This window comes from Miscanthus floridulus, unplaced genomic scaffold (assembly GCF_019320115.1).
Source record: "Miscanthus floridulus cultivar M001 unplaced genomic scaffold, ASM1932011v1 os_1597_1_2, whole genome shotgun sequence".
Classification (NCBI taxonomy): domain Eukaryota; kingdom Viridiplantae; phylum Streptophyta; class Magnoliopsida; order Poales; family Poaceae; genus Miscanthus; species Miscanthus floridulus.
In genome coordinates, this window is record NW_027097802.1 from 3,344 (window position 1) to 14,797 (window position 11,454).

General features: G+C 41.6%; 1 pseudogene; it reads left to right on the top strand.

The window, feature by feature from the left end:
• The first annotated feature begins 9,895 nt into the window (after positions 1-9,895).
• On the top strand, positions 9,896-10,952 carry LOC136534179 (polyubiquitin-like; annotated as a pseudogene).
• The last annotated feature ends 502 nt before the right edge of the window (positions 10,953-11,454 follow it).

An 11,454-nucleotide genomic window follows, 5' to 3' on the forward strand; every position in this document is an offset into this window, starting at 1 on the left:
AATTCAAATTTGCAGTTTTGTTATTTGAAGTTACTCCTTTTAGTATTGCATGCATGTTTCCGTCTACCACTCTATGTTGGTCATCAATCTAAAATATACTTGCTTGTGTCACCGTGCATTGGACATCTACACTATTTTTCACCATGAGATAGTAGTAGAAAATTGAGCAATAGCAGTTGGTATCTTTATCAGCAGATGGTAATTCAATATCACGTTGTGGTCTAATATGTAGTAGAAAATTGAGCGGTAGCAGTTGAAGTCATCGAAACTCTGAAAACTCCTTTTATATAATTGTAGACTTTATTAATATCTAATTTTCATTATGGTTTTAGTCATCCAATCATGACACTATGGAATACTAAGTAGAATTAGCCAACCAATAGTACACATAGAGCAACAAGTTCACCTCGTAAAACTATTGAGAGATTACATTCTTCACTGTACAATATATTTCATGAAGACTTGTATAATATTGATATTGATGTTACCAACATCATGATAGTATATCTTTTAGATAACAGACACACACTCCCGTTGCAACTCATGGGAATTTACCTATATTTCATAAAATGCCTCTACAAATTAAGTTACTTATTTTATATTGATTATATTCTATACACTAAAATGATAGATTGTTCGATTTTCTCATCTTTTGTTGTTCGTTCAACACTCCATATTTTATAGATTTGGTCAAGTGCCATCCAAGTTTAAGTAAAATTTCACAAGAGACTTAAATTAAGGTTATTCAAGACTACATGCTTAGTTCAATGATTTATAAATTCTTGATGCAGAGCTAACAACTAAAGCAACAAATTCAACAAATTCTTGTGCTAGCTAACCATAAAGGCAAAGAGCAAGCAGAGATAAGGGTTAAAGCAAGGAATTCCTGTGCCGAGCAAACCATTAAATTAAGCAGCAAGCTTGTGCTTCAACAAGTTCCTATGCGGAGCTAACCGAGTTCTCCAGTGTTGAATCAGTGTTTTTCAATCCTGAATTAGTGTTTTCCAATCCTTTGTATACCATAAGTAGTCTATATTATCCCTTGGTTCAGTAATAAATTGCAACAAGTTATCAAGATAATTTATTTTAGTTTAGTTAAACTTGTAATGATGATTCATTCTGCAACTATTGTTGTGATAAATATATCTATGTTTATTCAGAATGAGCTTTGTTTACTTGTAGTACTAAATAATTTTCTGCCACCTCCGGTGTTTGGAGCTGATACAAGTACGCCATCGACTCCATCTCAGCCATAGCAAAGGTGATTCATCTCTTCTCATGCGCTTTGTTTATTTGTAGAATTAAGTCCATTGTACAAGTGCAGATACTAAATAATTTTGTGCCAGCTCCAGAGTCTAGACCTGATACAAGTACGCCGATGACTCTATCTCAGCACTAGCAAAGGTGATTCATCTAATCTCATGTCTTGTGGTTACTATAGCTCGCTACCTGATAATGAACGTAACATTATCTTTAAAATAAACAAGTGAGATCAAATGTTCATTTTCTGGAAAATAGTGCCTTCAAAACCATATTGAATTTTGTGGAAAATAGTGCCTTCAAGTTGTATTATGAACATTCTTCAAAACCACAACGCGAGTGATGATGGATACCAGCTGTGGCAGTTGGTTGATTGGGAAGGATTTGGCATAGGGAGTTTATCATATAGTCACTATGGATTTATTTTGAGAGTTACTGTCACTGCAGAATTGACCACAGTTACAATTTTGCTAGGAGTTTTGGGGGCAGTCTTACATTGAAGGGGTTTTGAAGGCAAGATCCATGTACATCAACATGATGTACATGGAGATCCATGTACATTATGTTGATGTACATGGACCTTAGAAAATAGAGGTGAATCTATATTATTGCTCATGGTGAATCTGGCATGCTCTATCTCTTACATATATTATTGTACCTTATAATATTTTTTAAGATAAAACTGAAAGTAAAACATGATGTACATGGACCTTAGAAAATAGAGGTGAATCTATATTATTGCTGAAGGTGAATCTTGCCACAGACGCTCAAGTGGATACCATATTGCTGATGGTGAATCTTACCACATAGTATATGTCTGCATGGAATAGACCTAAAGCCACACATATTTATACGGTGAGTATAACATACTTTGTTTTAAGGTTTTGTGAGATATTTTCCAAGACACGCAGTATTATCCATGTGATAAGCACTAATATTTACATATATACTCGAACCTATGTGCATAATGGTATGAAGATACGGCGGAACTTATTCGTGGATTTATTGGCGCATGAAAGAAAATGATATCGGAGATTTCTTCCTGCCGATATAAAACAGTACCTTAGCCGCATCACGGAAAGATCTATATGGTAGAGTTTTTGTGCCTACGACGTCGCGCTCTCCGTGACTGTGTTAATTTTACGAACTTTGCTTTTTTGGATTAAATGCCCCTCCAACTCCCATGTCTTCATCTCCAACCATTTAGCTTCTCCACTGTTTAATCGTTGCCTTCTACAGATTGCGGCAACCATTTGGCTTTTGCAATCCAAACCCGCATAGCTACTACCTTGGAGATATATATGAATGGACCATGGACCAAAGGAACAACCAGTTGGAGCCCAGGGAGCCCCGGTAATCCATGTGCCAGCCATCTAACGCCTACAGATATGAGAACAGCGCCGCCACATTGTTCCGGTAAGTAACTTCCTAATCCTAGCAGCCTAGATTTCTCCTACATCCATCCTCATGACAGTTCTTTAGGAGTTCAACCTATGGAGCATCCTTCAATATTGGATTTGCACGATCCGTATGAGTACTGATTAGTTTTGTTGGTAAGTCGTCAAGAGTTGCTAGGATTGATTTTTCAAGCATCTCCTTTTTTGTCTAGAGATCTCTGAATTGTCAGCAGGAAAATCCAGTTCGTATAGTATGTTTTTAGTTTCATTTGTCTTTTCCTCTTTCAGTTGGTCCGCACGATATATGAGGACAGACAGCTATACAGAACAGCGATCAGTAGCAAGATGGAAAATGACTACAACACAATTGGACGTACAACTAAGCAGCTACACACGACTCTCTTGGCAGTTGTTTCTTCAGCTTTGCAGCACAAGTAATTTGCATGTTGTCTTCTCTGTTCATGCCACAAGTGTGAATGTTGTATTCTCTGTTCATGCCATAGTATATTTTTTAGGTTTTAACTTCCATTTTTTGAGAGGCCATAGACAATGTGGATGTTGTCTTCTCTGTTCACGCCACAAGTAATTTGCAGTACTAACTTTCTCAAGTCCGTACGTTTCATTTATTCTCCATTTTTTTGTATATTCTAACTTCATTAGTGGTGAAAAGATGGATTAAACTCACATCATGTATGATGCCCATCAGGTGTGGATTTTCAGGAAACTGCTACATATATATTGTATTACTACCGTTCCCAACCAATTGTTTTTATTTTCATATTTAACCCCTAAAATTCCTATCATACTCCATTCTCCTAATGAAATAATATGATATTACTTTGCTTCGCTCACCTAATATCCATTTATACGATTCTCAAATTCCCGCAGCAACGCGCGGGGATTTCAACTAGTTCTATTTGAAAGAGGATGGAACGTTGGACATATGAGTGCCCTTCGAGCAGTGGAGGAACCGCCAACACATTCCTCAATTGCAAAAGGAAGAAAAAGAAATCAATCTGAATAACCTCTCTCCGCAACATATCAACTTTCTAGCATGTATATTTGAGAGTTACTCTCTCTATTTCAAATTGTAAGTCATTTTGACTTTTCTATATACATAGCTTATGATATGTATCTAGACATGATATATATCTAGCTAGTTATGGTGAAGGACGGGCTCCGAATCGGCCTAACCGATCCCTTGATTGATCTCGTTGGTTTTGGAGTTGCTTGCTGTGTATAATAGGTCGTGTGCAACCTCGGGGTGTATGATCTAATTCGACATCAACAATATGCTATAAGAATCAAGAGGGTACCTTTTGTGTTTTCAATTCTGCTTTTCTTTCATCAGCCTTATTATTGGTTTGATTGGCCACTTCCTTATATTAGATTTGGACCCGTTTGTAACAATACATAGCACAAGACCTAGGGCGGCTAGTGATTAAGCTCGTTAAGGAATACTCCATGTCGATATTAATCATCGTATCATAATTGAAGAATATTATTAAATAAAAATACATAAATTGAAAACCAACAACGTAGAAAAATCATCTGGACGGGTTAATACTGGAAGAATTGTCTTAATACTTTTTTTTTGAAACGAAATTGTCTAAAGACTCAAAGCATATTTTTGAAATAAGAAGTTGAATTTTAGATAAATTACAATAGATGAACCAACAAATCTGACGTTCATGCTAACGTTCTTGTGAAATCTAATGAACAAATTGAACAGTTCCCAAGGATGGCTCGTTTTTTTATAAAAATGACATAGCTTTTGTTGGCACCATCTGACCGATCTGGCTAGCATGGAGGAGTTTTACACCATGTTCGTTTGATCGTTTCTGTGGCTTATAAGCCGGCTGATGCTGTTTTATTGTGAGAGAAAAACGCTGTATCATGGCTGATAAGCATGGCTGATACGATCAAGCGAATAGGGTGAGAGATTCGGGAAGTTTACAACTGAGGGAGAAAATAGACTTTCAAACATAAGGAAGGCAGGATAAACTTTTTTAGGCTTTATAGCTTGGTGTGTGTCAAGTTGAGTGTTTAAACCTTTTAAAAAAGGAAAATTTTGTTGCAGGACACCGTTAAAATGCGTAATATGCTGATGGACATCGCCAGAAGCGAAATTTGCCCAATACCATTACAAAAATGTGCGCATATGCCGTAACACACTGTGCCTATTATTTTATTCATTTCTCGTATTCGTGGAGAAAGAAGGCGGGGGAATAACTTTTTTGCCCTCGTCTTCAACCTCTGGCTGTTCAATGATGTCGTCGTCGTTGGAGAGTCACCTGCGTCGGCACCCACGGCAGAAGTTCGCAAGCGAGTGCCCGACGTCCGGCTTCGGTGGTTGCGCCCCCAACCGTGCTGGCTAGGGAGGCCACGCCCCTAGCCTTGCCGGGCTGGGTGTCCGCGCCAGCCTAGAGGAGGGGTACTCGCCATAAGAGCTCGCTGGAGGAGGGGGACTCGCCAAAGAGGCGGCGACAGCAGTTGAGGACGGCGATGAGAACGCGGCGGTGGTGTGTTACGGCAAATATCAGTGAACAATCGGAGGTTGAAGACGATTGCAGAAAAAATCATTTCTCCCACTTCTCTCTCCATGAATATGATAAATGAATAAAATAATAGGTGCAGTGTGTTACGGCAAATGCACACGACTTTGTAATGGTACTAGGCAAATTTCACTTCTGGCGGTGTCCCTCAGCATATTACGCATTTTAACGGTGTCCTGCAGCAAAATTTTCCTTAAAAAATTATATGCATGTATGACTTCTTTAGTTTTAAGAAAATTAGTAAGTTAACTTGTTCGTAAGTGAAGTATTCTTCTATTAAGGTTTATGAATAGCTAGATTTCCTTGTAGTAATGTTGGATTTAAATGGGTGTGATAAAGTTTTATTTCAATTAGCAAATCAAATAAAGCCCAAATCCCATAGAATGCTAGGTGTAATGAAGGTTTAGTCCCTCATAGAAAATGGACTCAAGATCTTAATTTTACTAGTTTCCAACCGAGTCTATATGTCTAATCATTACTAGACTTTGCTAGGGGAAAAATGAGAAATTCTTACAATAACAAGAAGTACCTTTAATTTTGTAGACTCTAAACATGTAACCTTCAAGGTGAAGGAGAAGAAGTACAATATGAAGAAACAAGGAAATAAACGAAACTTATATATAAGAAAGAAAAGAAAGAAGAAAAAAGTTTTTCAGGAGAATCAACATGTATATATAAATCATAAAATTATCATAATGATGACTACTGATAAGGATTTGAAAAAAAGAGAGGATAAAGAGAGAAAACAAAACGAAAACGAAAGAAAGATAAAACCTACTCTACGAGAGCCAAAACGGATGAGAAGCAGCAGCGGCTCACCTAGATCAGGCATAGCAGGGCCTGCTTAGCTACGCACGTGTGATCGGTTCGGCCCAGGAAAGTGCAGAGGGAGTGACATGGGCCTTGCGCGATTGATTGACTTAGTCGGGCCAAACCGTACATTTGTTATATTGTCCGTGCTAACGCTACGGGATATTTCATAATGCAAATCAAACAAGCAAAAGGCAAGACATATCTTGATATTCAAGTATAGAATGAGATATTAAGATTCATATTAGACATGGACGTGCAACCCACACGTGTGTCTATCAAATAAAAGAATTTATTAATGTATAAGATAATAACAAGAAAATTGACAAGTCAATACATGAAAATTAGAATGTCTTTAAAAAATCATTTTATTATGAAAATTCAGATCTCCTACATAATCATTAATTATTTTGTAGGTCCTAACTAAATTAGCAACATTGCCACATCTACTAATCCCCACTTTTCATCACCTTAGTGTATTAACCATCTCACCAGTAACCAAACCACATGAAAGCTATACAGTACAGACAACCTGATTGATGTAGCACGTTTGCATCTGAGAAGTACATAGACATCAATACTCAAGAGCCGAGTACCTGTACAAGAGTAGTTTGTTAGCCAGTTTACATCTGGTGTTAGCTAATATAACAGCTACCTGAAGCAAAAAATGTGTTACAGAGAACAATCCTTGGCAACAAAAATAAAATTTTCTTACTTCTTAAATGGTATTGACATATTGGCAAATAACTTGCATTGTGCTTTCTCAATAGCAGGCAGTAACAAAAACAAATTGCAAAAGAAAGATCAAATTATTACAAACATTGGTGGCTAGCTGCCTAGGAGCCTTTCCCTCCAATCAAATTATTACAAACATGTTTTGATCAGATTTTTCTCTACATTAATTCATCAAGCCTTTTTCTGTGCAAAGTGATCAAATTTTAGATTCTTCAGAGACAAAACCTCTTAGCTATCCGACTACCCTATACTCAGATTTACACCCCTCAAAAAGAACAAATTTAGAAACATATCTAGGGGGTTTGTGAAAAGTCTAGTCTTCTGTTCATCACCACAAAAAGAGATTGTAGGTAGATTTACGGTTTCAGACCCAACATTGAGTATAGAAGTAGGGAACATTTGCACATGAACCATTTTACCAATGTCTAGTAGAGCTGAATTCCAGTAGAAATTTTCATGCACCCCACCTCTCCTCTTTTAACATGCATGTCTAGGAAGAACAAATTATCGATTACTGGAACAGCACTGCAAACTCTCTAGCTTAAAATCTCAATAGTTATGAATATCCAGCTATATCCAATAATCAGCCTTGCGTTAATGCCGCATAGTCTCATTCATTCAGATTTAGTAGTTAGTGTGAAAACATATCTAGGGGGCTCAGTTTGTAATTCCGCACGTGGAAACAGTATAATCAGACCTTTAAGCCGGTAGTGCAATGAAAACTCATGATGTGTGGATAAAAACAGGAAGTACCACTCGTGCAACATGCCAGTCAACTTTGCCCAAGTGTACATTTTACTTGGATCTTAGAAAAACACATAATTTAGAAGGGTAATTCCTAGCAAACTGACTCACTACCATAACCCCAAACAATCTGTGCATGCAGATAGCAGCATGGACATTATCTAGACTTCTGCCTAAGGATCCATTCAGAGCACAAGAATTTCATAAGAGTTCCTTAAACTGAAGCAGATGTTCAGGAAATAACCAGACATTCCGAGATAAATTTTCGAGTGCCGTGAGAATTACACTAACAGGTCAATATAAGATTAGTGTGGCATTTGCATTACCTAGTATCAAACAGTTATAATTGAGAACAGAAAGGATATGTTACAAGGAAAAGCAGGTCCTCGCCGACGCCACTGCCATCGGCTAAGAAATCGCTTACCAGGTCGAGGACAAGGCGGGACAGGTCGATGGTCATGACGATGGCGAGGCTGGCCTCCCTCCGGACCACGGTGAGTTCCCGGTGGTGTGCAGCCATGAAGCAAAGAGCGCATCAGCATCCATGTGGCAGCATATCCACTGGAGCGCAATCTTGATGTCGGTGGGCAGTGGCTGATGGATTCAGTCTCGGCCTCAGCAACGTCTCTAAAATAGAAGAAATTAAACCAAACAATATATGATCGAATTAAGAAATGAAGAATAAAATTAACGATTCAGACATTTGTTCAGCAAGTTTGTGCTCAGCTTAAAAAATAGCTGTTTGTATTTCTGGCTTGATCAATGTTTGGTTACAGACCCAAATTAATTCTCATGTGTCCATGCATGCAGCGATGCAAATTTACAAAACAGTGAACCAAACACACGTACAGAGAGAGATGGAGTGTGGGAATTGGGAGGGCACGCATTGCATACCATAACACATCGATCGGCAACGCGTCGGCGGCGCGGGGCGTGCCAGAGCGGCGGACAGGTGCGGATCGGATCCGAGCAGCGCGAGGGTGGTGCTGCAGCAGAAGACGAGCGCCCGGTACTCAGCGGCAGCCGCACAGAAGCGGGTTTCCTCCTCGTCCTCCGCCCCAATCTCCTCGTCGCACGGATTGAGTGACGCAGCAGCGGCTGCGGCGGGTGGTAGATCTAGGCTGCCGCGGCCCCATCCGGCCACCGGCCGCCGGGAGAGCGCGCAAGGGGCCTAGGCGCGGGCACCGGCTATCCCCCTGGCCGCCGCCGCTCCGGCAGACCACAGGCCACCGGCCGAGCGTGGGGACGAGACGGTCGGCCGCCGCTGCTACAACCCTAGGGACGGGCGCGGGCCCCGCAGGCCTAGCCCGCTGCCGCCTCCTTCCTCCGTGTTTCCTGAAGAGATTAGCAGAGGGGGGGGGGGACTACCGAGGCTGGCGTGGGATTCGATCCCTGGTCGCCGAGGTTGCGCCCTGCGTGGGGGTGAGGGCGTGCGGGAGGGCGATGGAGGGTTGAAGGGGGGAACGAAAAAGCAAGAGAAGGCCGCGTGGGTGGGGTGGAGCGGTGAAGCGGGGAGATCGGGGGTGGGAGATCCAAATAATATCGGCCGTCGGATGTGGTTGAGTAGGGAGAGAGAATGAGTGAGAGTTAATTTGGTGCGCACGTTTTTAGTATCATCTTTTTCTGTGTGCGTTTTGTAGGGTGGACGTAGTTTAGGTCGTGACTGTAGAGGTAGGATTTGTTTGGTGGCTGTAGGATAATTTGAAGTGGTGTATTATAGGGGTAGAGATGAAGACTTACTTTCTCCGTGGTAGGCTAGGCTTAACTGTGATCGCGGCGACCTAGCAGCTCCCACGACACGACGCCATCGTCGTAGCTCCGCCGCCGCCGCTGACGACGACCAACACGAGGTTATCATCCTTTTATTTAATATATAATCTGGCCTCCGCATTGTGCTTTCACTAGCCCCGTATGCACATGTTTGTAGATTTGTAGTACACCCTTTTCTTCTGCTTTTTCGACACGCCTGATCGATCGTCCATGCAATGTTTAACGTATTATTAATATCCTTGTGTTCGCCACAACACAACTATATTCTCTTTTGGCCTGATAAATCCACTTAGCAACATCTTAGTTCTTAGGTTAATTAATAATTTGCTTGTTCGATTAGCCAAGGATCACAGAGCTGATCGTGTCTATGAGTGTTTTGACGTCGGTTCTACAAAACAACTAGTATAATTTTTGCATTGAAAGAGTGCTGATTGTCTTCATCTACCACTTCCCTTACCATTTGGTTTTTTTTAGACCAAAGGTATTCACCCCACTTTATTAGAAAGCGTAACAAGCATCAATGGTCCGAGGCTGGGGACACCAGCGTTACACCATTTGGTTTTGTACTATAACTGCTGTTAAAATATGATTCTAAAATCATTATTGTACGTGTGCTGTGTTCAGATGCAGATCTTCGTGAGGGGCCTCGCTGGAAGACACATCACCATCGAAGTGGAGTCCTCTAACACGGTTGACAGCCTCAAGGCAAAGGTTGAGGAGTTGGAGGGCGTTCCTGCTAAGGAGCAGCGCCTTATTTTCGCCGGCAGGCAGCTCGAGGATGGGCACAAACTTTCCGATTACAATGTCGTGGAGTTTTCCTGCCTGAACCTTGTCGTGCGTCTTCTTTCTTGTCGTCGGTGTCCATCCTGTACTGACAGGTATGTCTACGTACAGACACGCACAAGCAAGACCATCACGCTCCAAGTGGAGCCATCAGACACGGTCGCTGATGTCAGGAAAAAGATTAGTGGCCACCAAAGCCTGTTCTTTGCCGGCAACAAGCTCGAGGATGATCGAACATTTGGATACTACTATCAAATCCAAAACGACGCTACCCTGCACCTCGACTTCAGCACGCAGATTTTCGTGAAGATGCTCAACGGCAGGACCATCACCCTTGAGGTAGACCCATCTGATACAGCCGGTGATGTCAAGGCAAAGATACAGGAACAGCAGAGGATCATCTTTGACGGCAGCCGACTTGATGATCAGCGCAAGCTTGGGTCTTACAAGGTTCAGAACCATTCGACAATGCACCTTGACCTCTGTCCGTGTGATGGCATGCAGATTGCCGTGAAGACACTCCCACTCCATGGCAGCGAGGCCATCAGGTTCAAGGTGCAGTTTACTGACATGGTTGGGGATTTGAAGGCCAAGATTCAGGACCAACAGAGGCTCCTCTTTAAAGGACAACAGCTTGTGGATGGACAGACGCTCGCCGATTACGATGTCCACAAAGAATCCACCCTGCACCTTGACTGTCACATGCAGGTTTTTGTGAAAACGTCCACTAGCCAGACGATCACTCTAGAGGTGGAGCCATCTAATACCATTGACGATGTCAAGAAAAAAGATTGGCGACCAGCAGAGTCTCACCTTCGATGGCAACGAGCTTAACGATGGGAAGACACTTGCTGAGTGCAATGTCCATATGGGGTCTACCCTGCACCTTGATGCTTAGCTAGAAAAATGTGGCGTATTTTTTATTTTGATGCTCCACTACTTAATATACTTTCCCTCTTCTAGACTAAGTTGTCCTTGTGAAAGGACCGATTCGATGTCTAAAGGGCGGTGAATAGGCTGCACAAAACTTTTAAGCCAAAGTTAGCAAATAAAAACTGTCGCAGTGCTGTCAAGGTCGGCCTGGCCAATCCTCAGTCCCGGCCTGGCCAATTGTAGGCCTAGGCCGAGTTGCCTCTCCAATCAGGCTGACTTCACCGGAAGTTCCAACAACTATCAGAAGTTTCGACACTCTGCGCCCAAAAAGGTTGTGAGCCTTTCGTCTCGTCTATGTAAATGCAACTTGGGGTATGGTAATGCTTATAGATGTGTGAACACTATCACACAGCTCCTGCAAACACAAATCACCACATCCGAGTACCACAAGCGGAATCACAAAAAATATATGCAATGTAAACAAGCGTGAGGCAAACCAAAGGGGAGACGCGAGGATTTGTTTGACA